The 16,654-nt window shown below is 40.2% G+C and overlaps 1 long non-coding RNA gene across 1 annotated transcript in view; it reads right to left on the bottom strand.

Annotated features, from left to right (window-relative positions):
* Positions 1-2,944: 2,944 nt before the first annotated feature.
* LOC307175560 overlaps positions 2,945-16,654 on the bottom strand; it is a 47,655-nt gene continuing 33,945 nt past the window's right edge. Inside the window, exon 5 of the long non-coding RNA XR_013824367.1 lies at positions 2,945-3,356. This is a non-coding gene — a long non-coding RNA (uncharacterized lncRNA). The remainder of the gene's footprint in view (positions 3,357-16,654) is intronic.

Raw genomic sequence — 16,654 nt, 5'->3', positions numbered from 1 at the left:
TTGTCATCTGTGGCTTATTGTGATAAAGTATCTAAACACACTTTTGGAACCAAGTGTCTGCTCTTGATGCATATGGGATAGGATATCTTCTGTGTTGGAGAGCATGTAGAAACAAGTGACCAGCTCAAGGCTTTAAACCCTTAGCTCGATTGATGGAAAAAGAAAAGATCTTTAATCTCTATACATCCCTAAAAGAATCCTATTTCACTAAAAATCACACTCAAAATTCAATTGTGTGACTTGCAGAAATAAAAACTAGGTTGAATTCACAGACTCCCAGCACTTGACAACCCAAGGCTTGGAAAAAGTGAGAAGTATTACAGCATGCCTGGAGGCCACCTTATTTCTTTGTTTTTAATACTCATACCTGCTGGTCACAAAACTTCAGAGTAAGTGAAAATGTGCAACATAATGATCTCATTGTACTTTCCAGAAAGATACTGGTATCTTGGAGTATCTGCATAGAGATGGTAGAAGACACAATGGGTATTGATACAATTATGCAGAGAATTGATTAAATGAGAAGAGATTCTCCCAGCAACCACAGGAAGCAGATAGTATGTCCATTTCACTGATCTAAGACAATAAGTGGGAAAATTTGTGGGAGGTGCCGACAGTCCTTTGCACAGTAAAAAAGGAGGGTGGGACTACTGCAGCTATGGCCCTGTATGTAGTTTTTAAGTTCCTTTTGTTTTGGTCTCTTCACTGGCACTGGTTCACTGATTCACAGGTCTAGGGCTCAGTAGACTGGCTGTTACCTGATTCAAGTGGACAGATGTCCAAAATTAGCTGATTTTATTATTCTTGCAAATCTTCATGTTTGTGGGTCTTGGCATTGTACCTTACGCTTAGTAAAACACTGTTTCTTCATTATCTCCAGCCCTCAGATCTTAATTCCACTCCTTAACTAACGACACTCCTCACATCTCAATTAATTAGTTCAGGCAGGTTTACATATCATTTGATTTGCAGGTTAAACCTGTAATGATATTCCCTTTCTGAACCAACATGTCATCATTCCAATCTTTCCTGCCAAAGTCAAGAGGGAGCATGAGATGATCAAGTGTAGTCAAGCACACTGTAAACTGTAAAGCATGACCCTGCTACCCTTAGAAATAATTCATGTCATTTCCATCAGCCACTCATTCATATTATGGGGTTCCCTTCATTTCAGTCATCCAGCACATAGTCATTAAGTGACAAGAACAGCATTTGGAATATAATAGAGATAAATGCAGACCCAGCGTTGCCTTTATGGAACATGGAAATCTAACAGGAAAAATAGACATTACCAAATAACTATAGAAACACCACAGCTTTCTAGATTCTGACAAGTGCTATGATGGATAAGTAGAGGTGGGATATAGCAGGGAAACTGGGTCTGGACCTCCTGTTCTTAGTTGAGGTGGGTCGTTTTATGCCAGCAGATGTCTCAGACACAAACATTTTTAAGAAATGCAACCATTGCAGGGAAATAACAACAGCGTGAAATCCATTCTCTGTTGCAATCTGTGTGACTTAAGCCTGTGACCTAAGCTAGGAATGCAAATTCCTGAGACTGTTTCCCCATTTATCTTGCCAATTAGTGCATGTTATGGACTGAATATTTGTGTCCCCCAAAATTCATGTATTGAAACCCTACTCCCCAGTGTGATGGTATTAGGAGCTCGGGTCTTGGGGAGGTAATTAGGATTAGATTAAGTCATGAGGGTACAGCCCTCATGAATGGAATTAGTGCCCTTATAATAGTCACAAGATAGCTTGCTTCCTCTGATCTCTGATATGTGAGGATAGAACGAGACATCGGCAGTCTGCCACGTGGAAAAGGGCTCTCACCAGAGCTCGACAATGCTGGCACTCTGATCTTGGACTTTCAGCCTCCAAGACTGTGAGAAATAAAATCCTGCTATTTATAAGCCACCCCAGTCAATGATACTTTGTCAGAGCAGCCTGAATCGACCAAGACACTGCCTACAAAGGGTGGTATTGCCCTACCCATACCACCAGGGCATCTTCAAAGGAACCTATGCAGCCCTTCACTGTCCTCCAACCAGTCCTGCCTTCCGCCACTATCACTCACCCAATCACTCACTGAGCAGAGATCCAGGCAGTGATGGACTAGGCAAACTCACCAACAAGTTGAGCTCTGAGCCCAGGGTTTATACAGGCTGTACTTCTGAGGATCTCAGAGTAAGAGGATATTCTCTCTGCACATCAACTGGCACTTGCAGGAGTCCAAAAATTGAGACTTTCAGGAGTCTAAAGCCCTCCTTGATATGTCTGAGAATACCTTAGGTACTGCTGCTCCTGTGGCCTCCTCTGCCTCTTGGGCTCCAGATTCCTCATTCAGGGTTCGTGTTGCTCATCACACTGACCCAGACTTAAAATTCAGTCCCTTCCTTGATTTCTCATTCACCTTCCACCCATATTCCCAACTCTCATGAAATATGCATGACTTCATAAGAGTGAATATCACATCCCACATCACAGAGTGAACAAAATGGTCTATTTTTCCTCTCTAAAGAAATTTTTGGAGTTCATGTCACTAGAGTCCAAGAGATGGTAAACACCCAAACAAAACTTAGCTTCTACCAATAAGAAAGCTTGAGGTTGGGGAGGTGGGAAAGAACGGTTGCTTTGTAAATATGGGCCTTCCATCTCTAATTTGAATGCACTTTCCATTTTTCAATCTTTCTTCTTTTCTAGCTTCACCCATTCTTGGATTAAAAAAAAAAAAAAGAACTTTTTGGCAATCTCATCACTCAGGACCCCATCCAAAATCCATTCTCCCCTCTAATCTGTCCTATTTCTTCTTTTGTTCCTGCCTAGAGCCTCCAAGTCCTCTCTATGTCAAAGCAGAGGCACTTGGACCTTATTTCTGAAGACCCTGGGTCCCACACTTGGCACCAAACACTGGACTTTCCATGTATGTCTTTCCCTCTCTAAATGAAATCCTGGTTCCTGGTAGAATAAAACATGCTCCCCCATGTTTTACTCCAGCATTGCTGCAGAGAGGGGGTGAGGAGCCACCTCACAGCCCCTGTGATGATTCCAAACTGGATTTGCCACCTTGCCTCACCCCTGACTGAAGGAAGGACTTGCCGCAGCAGAGGCAAGCAAGTCCCGAGTTGTGCTTTTGCCTCGTCACACGGCAGCCGGGACCTGACCCACGAGGAACTGCAACTTTAGAGTCTCATGAATCAATGGCAGCGCCTACCTTCCATTCAAAGGGCCACCGGCGTCATTAGCGGTAAATGGCCACACACTGCAGTAACTGGCTGCTCTTCTTCACACACGGAGAGACAATAGGGATGCGTGAAAACAGGCCGTGCACAGACGGAGCAGAACAGGCGTTCCTGGAACAGACGCAAATGAGCGGAAAGCCGTGTTCAAACCACTGAAATCCAGCAATTAGATTATCCAAATATCTAAATCTGACATAAGTTTTGGAGTCAGATCTGGGTGCAATTTCCAATTATTCATTTACTTGCTAAGTCTCCTCAAGTAAATGGCTTAATTCTTCCTTCTTCTTTAAACAATGAGGCTAATGTGTCTCATCACAAAGGTTCAAAGTAAGACAATGAATTTAGTAAGTGTTCAATAAATGGCAGTTGTCACAAAGAGAAGTCACATGGAAAATGAGCCAGTACGTACACTGAAACCTTTTGTGCATTCTTACCTCACACACAGTTCCTCACGTGCAAGCAAAGCAGCTTTAAAATCTAGCACCCAAAATCCTACCATTTAACTAAACTAAGTCTTTCTTGCTTTCTTTGAAATACTTTTAAACAGAACAGATTCCAATTTTCTATTGGCAGCCTGTTATATGTGGATAGTGACACTTCTTTCCTTCCTATTTTGCTTAGAATCAATATCCTCTTCATTTTGGACTCTTCACCAACATCATACAGCTAACAAGCTAGGGGAAATAGTAGGTGTTCAATAAATACATGCTAATTGATTGACTGACCCAATCTGTGTCCACCAGCACCCATACTAATGGAGCTGTTGTTAGAACTTAACCAGGGCAGCTGTTTGCTTGAGAATCAGGGCCACGTTTCTCTAATCCAGAGGCTGGAGCTTTTAAGACTTTGATTACAGTACAAGAGGTTGGCTCAGATCTCTCCTCCTCAGCTGCAATGGCACTATGAGTTGTACCGAGTGTCCAAACGGGATGTAATAAACATATTATTCATCTACAGTCTGAAAGGTAGTTTGTCATACACACTTGTTGCTGGGAAACCACCACACATTTCTAAATAGCTTTATTATTAAAAGGACTCAGGAAGACAAAACAAAACAAAAAAATCTTTGCAACAATTTTAGCTCCTGCATAAAAGACACTTTGCTTTTTGCTGGGACCTCAATGACACCTACAGACTCCACCCCACAAGGCCTATCTTTCAACTCTATTGGATTTAATAAATCTTTTTCTTGGGGTTCCACTTGGGGCATACGTGTTGTGAGTGGATATAAGAAACTTGTGTTGTTATAGTTATGAAAATGCTGCCTTAATGAGATAATATATTTACTTATTAAAACAATAAACACAGCTGCAAAATGAACCATAAAAAAAAGCCAATGAGCTACAGATTTCTCTACCCAAAGTGTCAGCTTTAATTGAGAAATAAATTGAACAATGCATCTTCTCCCATCATCTTTTCCTCAATCTTCTTGTGTACTTATGCTACTCAAGAGCAGTCGGCATTACCTACATAATCACAGAATCACAAAACTCCATATGGACGTTGATCAGCCTTATAATACAATTTTGACAACACAACATATTGTGGCTCTTCCAAAGAACTCAAATCTAATGACTAAACAGAACTATATCTACCTATTAACAGGTTTTCCTTTACCATGTTGATACTATTTAGATTTCTCTCTATTAGGGTCCTAGAGGCAATGATGAGAGAGATACATCATATATTAAGGGAAATAATCTAATCTATGTTCTAAGTGGTGATTCCCAGGTGTGTGTGAGGAACTATTTCATGTAAATTATACCACAAGACTAATTTTTCCTGCTAATAGTTTTCAGAGGTAAAGGCTGAAATAACCAACAGACGCTGGAACCATTTGAACATAATTGTTCCAATTTGTTTTTCCCCAACACATGTTATAATAATCCTAAAATGATATAGCATATGTCACTACAGGGAAAAGTCACAATAATTTCATTTGTGTTTTTCAAATATTTTAGTTGTACTCCTTCCCTACTCTGAAACTTTGCCTTTCTTTTTTGTTAAAAAAAACCTCCTGGCCCATCCATGTATCAGGTCAAAAAAATGTTTAAAAATATTTGGGAAGGGGGGAGACCTTCAAGATGGCGGAGGAGTAAGACGTGGAGATCACCTTCCTCCCCACAAATACATCAGAAATACATCTACATGTGGAACAGCTCCTACAGAACACCTACTCAACGCTGGCAGAAGACCTCAGACCTCCCCAAAGGCAAGAAACTCCCCACGTACCTGGGTAGCGCAAAAGAAAAAAGAAAAAACAGAGACAAAAGAATAGGGACGGGACCTGCACCAGTGGGAGGGAGCTGTGCGGGAGGAAAGGTTGCCACACACTAGGAAGCCCCTTCGCGGGCAGAGACTGTGGGTGGCGGAGAGGGGAAGCTTCAGAGCCGCGGAGGAGAGCACAGCAACAGGGGTGTAGAGGGCAAAGCGGAGAGCTTCCCGCACAGAGGATCGGTGCTGACCAGCACTCACCGGCCCGAGAGGCTTGTCTGCTCACCCACCGGGGCGGGAGGGGCTGGGAGCTGAGGCTCGGGCTTCGGAGGTCAGACCCCAGAGAGAGGACTGGGGTTGGCTGCATGAACACAGCCTGAAGGGGGCTAGTGAGCCACAGCTAGCCGGGAGGGAGTCTGGGAAAAAGTCTGGAACTGCCGAAGAGGCAAGAGACCATTGTTTCAGGGTGCGCGAGAAGAGGGGATTCAGAGGACCGCCTAAACAAGGTCCAGAGATGGGTGCGAGCTACAGCTATCAGCACAGACCCCAGAGAAGGGCATGAAATGCTAAAGCTGCGACTGCCGCCACCAAGAAGGCTGTGTGCAAGCACAGGTCACTATCCACACCTGCCCTGCCGGGAGCCTGTGCAGTGCACCACTGCCAGGATCGCGTGATCCAGGAACAACTTCCAGGGAAAACACACAGCATGCCTCAGGCTGTTGCAACATCATGCTGGCCTCTGCTGCCACAGGCTCGCCCCGCATCCGCATCTGTACCCCTCCTTCCCCCTGGCCTGAGTGACCCAGAGCCCCCGAATCAGCTGCTCCTTTAACCCCTTCCTGTCTGGTCAGGGGGAAAAACATGCCCTCGGGCGACCTACATGCAGAGTCAGGGCCAAATCCAAAGCTGAACCCCAGGAGCTGTGCAAACAAAGAAGAGAAAGGGAAATCTCTCCCTGCAGCCTCAGGAGCAGCAGATTAAATCTTCACAATCAACTTGATGTACCCTGCATCTGTGGAATACCTAAATAGACAACGAATCATCCCAAATTGAGGTGGTGGCCTTTGGGAGCAATGATATATATTTTTTTTTCCTTTGTCCCTTTTTTTGAGTCTGTATGTGTATGCTTCTTTGTGTGATTTTGTCTGTATAGCTTTGCTTTTACCACTTGTCCTAGGGTTCTGTCGGTGCATTTTTTTTTTTTTTTTAGTATAGTTTTTAGAGCTTAATATCATTGATGGATTTGTTCTTTGGTTCGGTTGCTCTCTTCTTTCTTTCTTTTTTTATTGTTTTTTAATTTTTTTATTTCAATAATTATTTTTAATTTTTTTAATAAATTTATTTTATTTTTTTCTTTCTTTCCTTTGTTTTTTCTCCCTTTTCTTCTGAGCTGTGTGGCTGACAGGGTATTGGTGCTCCAGCCAGGTATCAGGCCTCTGCCTCGGAGGTGGGAGAGCCAAGTTCAGGACATTGGTCCACCAGAGACCTCCCAGCTCCATGTTATATCAAACGGCAAAAGCTCTCCCAGAGATCTCCATCTCAATGCTAAGACCCAGCTCCACTCAACAATGAGCAAGATACAGTGTGGACACCCTATGCCAAACAACTAGGAAGAGAGGAACACAACCCCACCCATTAGCAGAGATGCTGCCTAAAATCATAACAAGGTCACAGACACCCCAAAACAAACCACCAGACGTGGACCTGCCCACCAGAAAGACAAGATCCAGTCTCAACCAACAGAACACAGGCACTAGTCCCCTCCACGAGGAAGCCTGCACAACCCACTGAACCAACCTTAGCCACGGGGGACAGACACCAAAAACAGCGGGAATTATGAACCTGCAGCCTGCAAAATGGAGACACCAAGCACAGTAAGTTAAGCAAAATGAGAAGACAGAGAAACACACAGCAGAAGGAGCAAGGTAAAAACCCACCAGACCAAATAAATGAAGAGGAAATAGTCAGTCTACCTGAAAAAGAATTCAGAGTAATGATAGTAAAGATTATCCAAAACCTTGGAAATAGAATGGAGAAAACACAAGAAACATTTAACAAGGACCTAGATGAACTAAAGAGCAAAAAAACAATCATGACCAACAAAATAAATGAAATTAAAAATTCTCTAGAAGGAATCAATAGCAGACTAACTGAGGCAGAAGAACAGATAAGTGACCTGGAAGATAAAATAGTGGAAATAACTACTGCAGAGCAGAATAAAGAAAAAAGAATGAAAAAATTGAGGACAGTCTCAGAGACCTCTGGGATAACATTAAACGCACCAACATTTGAATTATAGGGTTCCCAGAAGAGTAAGAGAAAAAGAAAGGGACTGAGAAAATATTTGAAGAGATTATAGTTGAAATTTTCCCTAATATGGGAAAGGAAATAGTCAATCAAATCCAGGAACTGCAGACTCTCCCATACAGGAAAAATCCAAGGAGAAACACGCCAAGACACATATTAATCAAACTATCAAAAATTAAATACAAAGAAAAAATATTAAAAGTATCAAGAGAAAAACAACAAATAATATACAAGGGAATCCCCACAATGTTAACAGCTAATCTTTCAGCAGAAACTCTGCAAGCCAGAACAGAGTGGCAGGACATATTTAAAGTGATGAAAGGGAAAAACCTACAACCAAGATTACTCTACCCAGCAAGGATCTCATTCAGATTAAATGGAGAAACTAAAACCTTTACAAACAAGCAAAAGCTAAGAGAATTCAGCACCACCAAACCAGCTTTTCAACAAATGCTAAAGGAACTCCTCTAGGCAGAAAACACAAGAGAAGGAAAAGACCTACAATAACAAACCAAAAACGATTAAGAAAATGGTAATAGGAATATACATATCAATAACTACCTTAAATGTAAATGGATTAAATGCTCCAACCAAAAGACATAGACTGGCTGCATGGATATGAAAACAAGACCCGTATATATGCTGTCTACAAGAGATCCACTTCAGACCTAGGGACACATACAGACCGAAAGTGAGGGGATGGAAAAAGATATTCCATGCAAATGGAAATCAAAAAAAAGCTGTAGTAGCAATACTCATATCAGACAAAATAGATTTTAAAATAAACACTATTACAAGAGACGAAGAAGGACGCTATATAATGATCAAGGGATCAATCCAAGAAGATGTAACAATTGTAAATATTTATGCACCCAACACAGGAGCACGTCAATACATAAGGCATATGCTAACAACCATAAAAGGGGAAACTGACAGTAACACAGTCATAGTAGGAGACTTTACCACCCCATTTTCACCAATGGACAGATCATCCAAAATGAAAATAAATAAGGAAACACAAGCTTTAAATGACACATTAGACCAGATGAACTTAATTGACATTTATAGGACACTCCATCCAAAAACAACAGAATACACTTTCTTCTCAAGTGCTCATGGAACATTCTCCAGGATAGATCATCTCTTGGGTCACAAATCAAGCCTTGGTAAAGCCTTTAAGAAAACTGAAATCGTATCAAGTATCTCCTCCAACCACAATGCTACGAGACTAGATATCAATTACAGGAAAAAATCTGTAAAAAATACAAACACATAAAGGCTAAACAATACACTACTTAATAACCAAGAGATCACTGAAGAAACCAAAGAGGAAATCCAAAAATACCTAGAAACAATGACAATGAAAACACAATGACCCAAAACCTATGGGATGCAGCAAAAGCAGTTGTAAGAGGGAAGTTAATAGCAATACAATCCTACATCAAGAAACAAGAAACATCTCAAATAAACACACTAACCTTACACCTAAAGCAATTAGAGAAAGAAGTTTTTAAAAAAAACCCAAAGTTAGCAGAAGGAAAGAAATCATAAAGATCAGATTAGAAATAAATGAAAAAGAAATGAAGGAAATGATAGCAAAGATCAATAAAACTAAAAGCTGGTTTTTGAGAAGTTAAACAAAATTGATAAACCATTAGCCAGACTCATCAAGAAAAAAAGGGAGAAGTCTCAAATCAATAGAATTAGAAATGAAAAAGGAGTAGTAATAACTGACACTGCAGAAATACAAAGGATCATGAGAGATTACTACAAGCAACTATATGCCAATAAAATGGACAACCGGGAAGAAATGGACAAATATTTAGAAAAGCACAACCTTCCAAGACTGAACCAGGAAAAAATAGAAAATATAAACAGACCAATCACAAGCACTGAAATTGAAACTGTGATTTAAAAATCTTAAAGCAAACGAAAGCCCAGGACCAGATGGCTTCACAGGGGAATTCTATCAAACATTTAGAGAAGAGCTAACACCTATCCTTCTCAAACTCTTCCAAAATACAGCAGAGGGAGGAACACTCCCAAACTCATTCTATGAGGCCACCATCACCCTGATACCAAAACCAGACAAAGATGTAAAAAAGAAAGAAAACTACAGGCCAATATCACTGATGAACATAGATGCAAAAATTCTCAACAAAATACTAGCAAACAGAATCCAACAGCACATTAAAAGGATCATACACCATGAACAAGTGGTGTTTATCCTAGGAATGCAAGAATTCTTCAATATAAGCAAATCAATCAATGTGATACACCATATTAACAAATTGAAGGAGAAAAACCATATGATCATCTCAATAGATGCAGAAAAAGCTTTTGACAAAATTCAACACCCATTTATGATAAAAACCCTCCAGAAAGTAGGCATAGAGGGAACTTTCCTCAACATAATAAAGGCCATATATGACAAATCCACAGCAAACATCATTCTCAATGTTGAAAAGCTGAAACCATTTCCAGTAAGATCAGGAACAAGAAAAGATTGCCCACTCTCACCAATATTATCCAACATAGTTTTGGAAGTTTTAGCCACAGAAATGAGAGAAGAAAAAGAAATAGAAGGAATCCATATGGGAAAAGAAAAAATGAAACTGTCACTATCTGCAGAGGACATGATACTATACATAGAGAATCCTCAAAATGCTACCAGAAAACCACTAGAGCTAATAAATGAATTCAGTAAAGTAGCAGGGTACAAAATTAATGCACAGAAATCTCTTGCATTCCTATAAACTACTGATGAAAAATCTGAAAGTGAAATTAAGAAATCACTCCCATTTACCATTGCAACAAAAAGAATCAAATACCTAGGAATAAACCTACCTAAAGAGACAAAACACCTGTATGCAGAAAACTATAAGACACTGATGAAAGAAATTAAAAATGATACAAACAGATGGAGAGATATACCATGTTCTTGGATTAGAAGAATCAACATTGTGAAAATGACTCTACTACCCAAAGCAATCTACAGATTCAATGCAATCCCTATCGAACTACCACTGGCATTTTTCACAGAACTAGAACAAAAAATTTCACAATTTGTATGGAAACACAGAAGACCCCGAATAGCCAAAGCAATCTTGAGAAAGAAAAACGGAGTTGGAGGAATCCAGCTCCCTGACTTCAGACTATACTACAAAGCTACAGTAATCAAGACAGTATGGTACTAGCACAAAAACAGAAAGATAGATCAATGAAACAGGATAGAAAGCCCAGAGATAAACCCACGCACATATGGTCACCTTATTTTTGATAAAGGAGGCAAGAATACACAATGAAGAAAAGACATCCTCTTCTGTAAGTGGTGCTGGGAAAACTGTACAGCTACATGTAAATGAATGAAATTAGAACACTTCCTAACACCATACGAAAAATAAACTCAAAATGGATTAAAGACCTAAATGTAAGGCCAGACACTATAAAACTCTTAGAAGAAAACCTAGGCAGAACACTCTATGACATAAATCACAGCAAGATCCTTTTTGACCCACCTCTTAGAGTAATGGAAATAAAAACAAAAATAAACAAATGGGACCTAGTGAAACTTAAATGCTTTTGCACAGCAAAGGAACCATAAACAAGACGAAAAGACAACCCTCAGAATGGGAGAAAATGTTTGCAAATGAAGCAAGTGACAAAGAATTAATCTCCAAAATTTACAAGCAGGTCATCAAGCTCAATATCAAAAAAACAAACAACCCAATCCAAAAATGGGCAGCAGAACTAAATAGACATTTCTCCAAAGGAGATATACAGATTGCCAACAAACACTTGAAAGGATGTTCTACCAAGCCACTGTTACAGATTTAACCAACCTAAGTCAGAAGTTTCAATTTTTGGCTTTTAAGGACTGGAGGATGGAATTGGGACCTTCCTTAATGTGACCCTGGGTCATGTGCCTCCACCCAGACTTATGTGTCAGTCTCAGAATGAAGCTGTATCTGATGTTCCACAGGGGAAAGACTACATCCTGTGAGAAATATTGGCCCATAACGTGGTCACCTATGAAAGAGCAGTCATTAAGTAGGGGAGAGAGAGAGAAAGAGTCAGTCATGAGGTAGTGTACTGAGGTCCACACTCCTAAGAGCAGGTTGTTCACCAGGACTCTTAACTACTTCTGCTGCTACTGCTGCCTGTGCCTTCATTGCAACAAAGATTCTGATCCTCAGGGTTACAGGATAAAATTACCCATGGCACTCCTGAGGCACAACAAGGGGGTTAGTTCAAATATAAGCTGGGGGGTTCTTAAACCCTGTAAATCAACCATTGTCATGAAGGATGTCTCTAACCCAGATGATACTGATTTGAGGTTCTTTGGAGGAAGAAATTTATGAATATGAGTTGGGTAGCCCAACCCCACAAAAGTTGACCAAAAAAGAAAAAGGAAAAAGCCCTGGGTATAAGGACAGGAAACAATAACAACGAGAAAAAACTGAAGCAAAGGTCCACAATTTGACCCAATTTAAAATCCAAAATTTCCTAAAAGAGTTAATACAACACAAGACCAAAGGGTACCACTGGCTTTGTGCCTCTACAATATAGGTTCTGAATTATCTTTAACATCTGATGAAATGCACCAGTTGGCAAACATTCATGGTCTTAATCAATACGGGGGTTCAAATTGCACTTACACTTTGGCGTCCCATTAAATTTAATCAAGGTGCTTCCTGCAATCTTAGGGGACTTCCTAAACATAAAATAGATAAGGAAATAGATAAGGTGAGATGCCTCACCTTCACCATTAGAACTACTGCCTGGACTAAATTTCCCATGGACATATCACCCATTACTCTATTACACCACATAGTGAGCATGGATACTCTGACTCAATGAGTAATAAATTAAAATTAAGTCTTGGGCACCTATGAACTGGCTTGACAAAATGAGATCCTACGGACCATTCCTCCCAGTTAAATAATTAGCATGGCCCAGTCTAAATGAAAACAGGGTCTTAAAGGGTTGGACTCTATCATGCAAGACCTATTTAGAGAAGGGATGGTTATGCCCACTGCTCCTCCATCTAACAGCCCAATTTGGTCTGTTGTTATACCTGGAAAGAATAAATGACACGGCATAGTGGATTACCACAGCTTTAATGCTATAGTCCCATCCATTAATGCCTCCATATTTGATATTATTTAATTACTCACTCGATCCAATCAGCAATCTTTTGCTATTATAGATTTCACTAATATGTCTCTCAGTGCCTATTTCAACAGCCTCCCAGGCATAGTTTACGTTTGCCTCTAAAGGAAAATGATACATCTTTTCCTGGCTATCCATAGGGTATCTCAGCAGCCTTGCTATCACTCACAATGTTTGCAGGCAAGGTCTCAACCACATCCACCTTTCTCCAGGAGCACAGGTATGACATTATGTCAATAGCATCCTCCTCGGACACAATTAGTTTAACATATTCATTCAGGAAAAATATTCCCAAAAAGATCACAAAAAGGTGATGGGCCATTGCCCTACATACAGTATTAATACCAGACCCTGCCACCTTAGTAAAATTCCTGAAAAATTACTTGGTAAACCAAGGGCTGCTCCATTCTTGACATTGTCAGGAAACAGCTATTGATCCTTTCAGTACTCACACTATTAAAATATACCAAAGTCTCTCAGACCTCTTGGAGTTCTGGAATCAACATATTCCTTCTTTACTCCTTTAACTTAAACCAATATATGCTGTTATTTACAAACTGACCCACCTTGAATGGAACCCTTACCAAAACAAAAGACTCTGAAATCTGTCCAAAGTGCAATAAAACAGGCATCCCTTTAGTGTCCTCCAAAGATTCCTTCACTGTAGAGTTTTTACAGTCTCTTCTTATGCTTCCTAGAGTCTCCAGACCTCCCAGGATGGCCATAAATTGGCCATGGGTTTCTGATGCAAACAAATGACCACCTTAGCCTCATGCTATATGTCATTAGAGTGGCAACTGCTAGCCACATACTAGGCTCTCTTGGAAATGGAGACCCTAAGCCTGTAATCTTCTGTACCCAGTTGCCTATTATGCCTTGGATCATGGAAGCAGCATCCTGAAAACTTGTACATCTACCAAGGCTTCTTTGCTACACGATGGAGTCAAACCTGGACCCTCTGTCCCACCTGTGACCTCCTCTGTCTTAGGTCCCTTGTCAGATGACATGGTGCTTGATGAGATCTCCCCCTGTCTCAGACCCCTTGACACCTGGGAAGCCCCCTAGCATAAATTGAGCGAACAGCAATTGAAGATCACTCACTTTATGGACAACATCATCACCATCAACATTATGGAATGTTGTGAAATGTTGCTGATCTTCATTTCCTAAGCATGACATCCCTGATAAAAGATGGGACTGAAGGGTTAGAACCACTGGCCAAACTTTACACAGCCATCTCAGCACTGGACACACAGGCCAGCAATTAACACCATCTTTACCTTTTTTTACCAAACTCTTGAGCCATTGCTAATGGTCTGGCATCTGGTCTTGCCAATGGCTGAGGCTTCCCCCTCTGGGATAAAGAACTCTGAAAACGTCTTGCCTCACAAATACCAAAATATAAATCAATACACCAACCCTCCACAGTTTAGAAAGTCACAATGCACTTCAGTTAATAAAAATTCCAAAATCTCCTGCTATGAACCATATCTACTTAAAAGTAGGAATATATATATAGGTTCAACAAGCTTATTTAAAGCTGAAACTATTTTGGAGTAACATTCATTAATATGTAAATAATTTATATTAATATATATTAGAAAATATTTTTAGAAATATCAATCCATATGAATAATACACATTAAGAGCTTCAGACTGAATGAAACAGCTCTGCACTTGGTAAATGACTTGATTTAAAGGGGGGAAACCACAAGTTGAAGGAAAGAAGAAAGCTGCTTGGCTTTTCTATCTCCCTTCCTGAGCATATGAACTTCCATCTTCCCTCTCCATTGTGAATGAGCTCTGTCACCTATAAAATGGATGTGGAATGGAAGCCTGAAAAAGAGTTAAAATCTCTCTCTCTACCTTTTTGTATATGCTTTTACTGCAAATATCAAATGAGTTTTGATTTTCAAATTCTTATTCTCTAGCCTACTGACCTAAAGATCTTGTTCTGAAAGCTAACAGGGAGGGGCTAACAACCCTTACTAATGGTTTTTGCAGATTTCAATGATATTTTGAAATGTGTCATTTTTCTAGGAAAAAAAATAGTGTTTACCAAATACATCTCTCAAAGTGGGTGCCCTTTGTCAGCATATTAAATAGATAAAATAGATATCTTCTATTTTGTCTTCTATATCTATATTCTATCCTCCTATTCCTATATATACAAGTAGTAGTGATACAAGCTAATTAGCTATGGGCTCTGATTAACAGCTTTTATGGTTAAGAAGTTCAGCATTTTGTTGGTTTGGGGTTAAGATCTAGGTAATATCCTTTCTCCCTATTGTTTTAGGTAGTTGTTTGTTTGTGTGAACCTTGGGTTTAGCTCTTTAAAATCAGTTTGCATCAGGTAAGAAATAGGCAATAGGCACAAACTCCATCAGTATGAAGAACTCCTAGATGCGGATCCTGTGGGATGCACTCAGCTGACATGCTATGCTCTTCAACTCTGAAGACACCTGTTACTCATCACATTTGTTCGGTTTATAGTGTTCGGATGTTGCCCATTGCCCCAGAGAATATCTTAAGACATAGATGTATTTTCCTTCATGATGATAAAAGAAATATAATCTCCACACACCCAGCACACTTCTCATTAAAAAGCGGTTTAGTCCTTAAAGTGGGCATGGCAGTATTCTTTTTCATAAACACAGCTATTTTAAGCCAAGGCCAATAGCTGTGTCTCTCATCTTACTATTATATATTCATCCAAGGTAAAGCTTTTCTCTCCACTTGAATAAAGACAAATATCTTTTAATATCTAGGTGGCAGCTATCTGATATTTAAAAACAATTGTAACCAGTTACCTGAGGCTGGTGAATTATTGGATTAGGTCATCTTGGCTGCTGAATTTCTACTGAGAGAGGAGTGGAGGGAGAGATACTGACTGGAACTGTCCTTTGTGCTGTGTTACAGCCAGGCTAAAGGGAAGGTTCTAACTGCACCCACACAGTGATGGCTTTTGGACTGGCATGGGCAGAGACTGCTAATCTTGTGGGTCCTTCGGGGACACTTAGTGCCAAAGGAGGACTGAGGGCCTACATGATTAAGAAATATCCATGCTGAGGGTATTCGTCAGTTAATATGATTCATTAACGTTGCATTCATTCATTCATCAAATTCAGATACCTATTCTGTCCCATGCACTACTCCAAATGTTGAAGATGAAGCAGCAAGCAAAACAGACTAGATTGTTGTTTTCGTAAAGCTGGCATTCCAGTAAGGGAAACAGGAAATTAACACCAAGGAAATTAAATCTGAGGTCCAAAGCAACTAAAATTACCGTTTCTGTCTCCCTCCCCTCCCCACCCCCATCCCTGCCATAGGAAAAGAAGCTATTTTGGGTAAAGTCAACCAGAAAACTTTTTTTCTTCTCACTCCGCTTTTTTCTCTCCTTTTCTTTCTTTTCTTCCCTACTGCTTTTTTTTTTTTTTCTTGGCATACTAAAACAATAATTCTTAGATACTTAGATTTAAGAGAATTGGGGGCAGAGGAGCTTCAAGATGGCGGAAAAGTAACACACGGAGATCACCTTCCTCCCCACAAATACAACAGAAATACATCTACACGTGTAACAACTCCTACAGAACACCTACTGAACGCTGGAAGAAGACCTCACAAAAGGCAAGAAACTCCCCCACATACCTGGGTAAGGCAAAAGATAAAAGAAACAACAGAGACAAAGAATAGGGACGGGACCTGCACCAGTGGGA

The sequence above is a fragment of the Stenella coeruleoalba genome, assembly GCF_951394435.1.
Source record: "Stenella coeruleoalba genome assembly, chromosome: 16".
In the NCBI taxonomy this organism is placed as follows: domain Eukaryota; kingdom Metazoa; phylum Chordata; class Mammalia; order Artiodactyla; family Delphinidae; genus Stenella; species Stenella coeruleoalba.
Note: the sequence above shows the minus strand (reverse complement) of the source record. Positions and strands in the feature narration are given on the sequence as shown.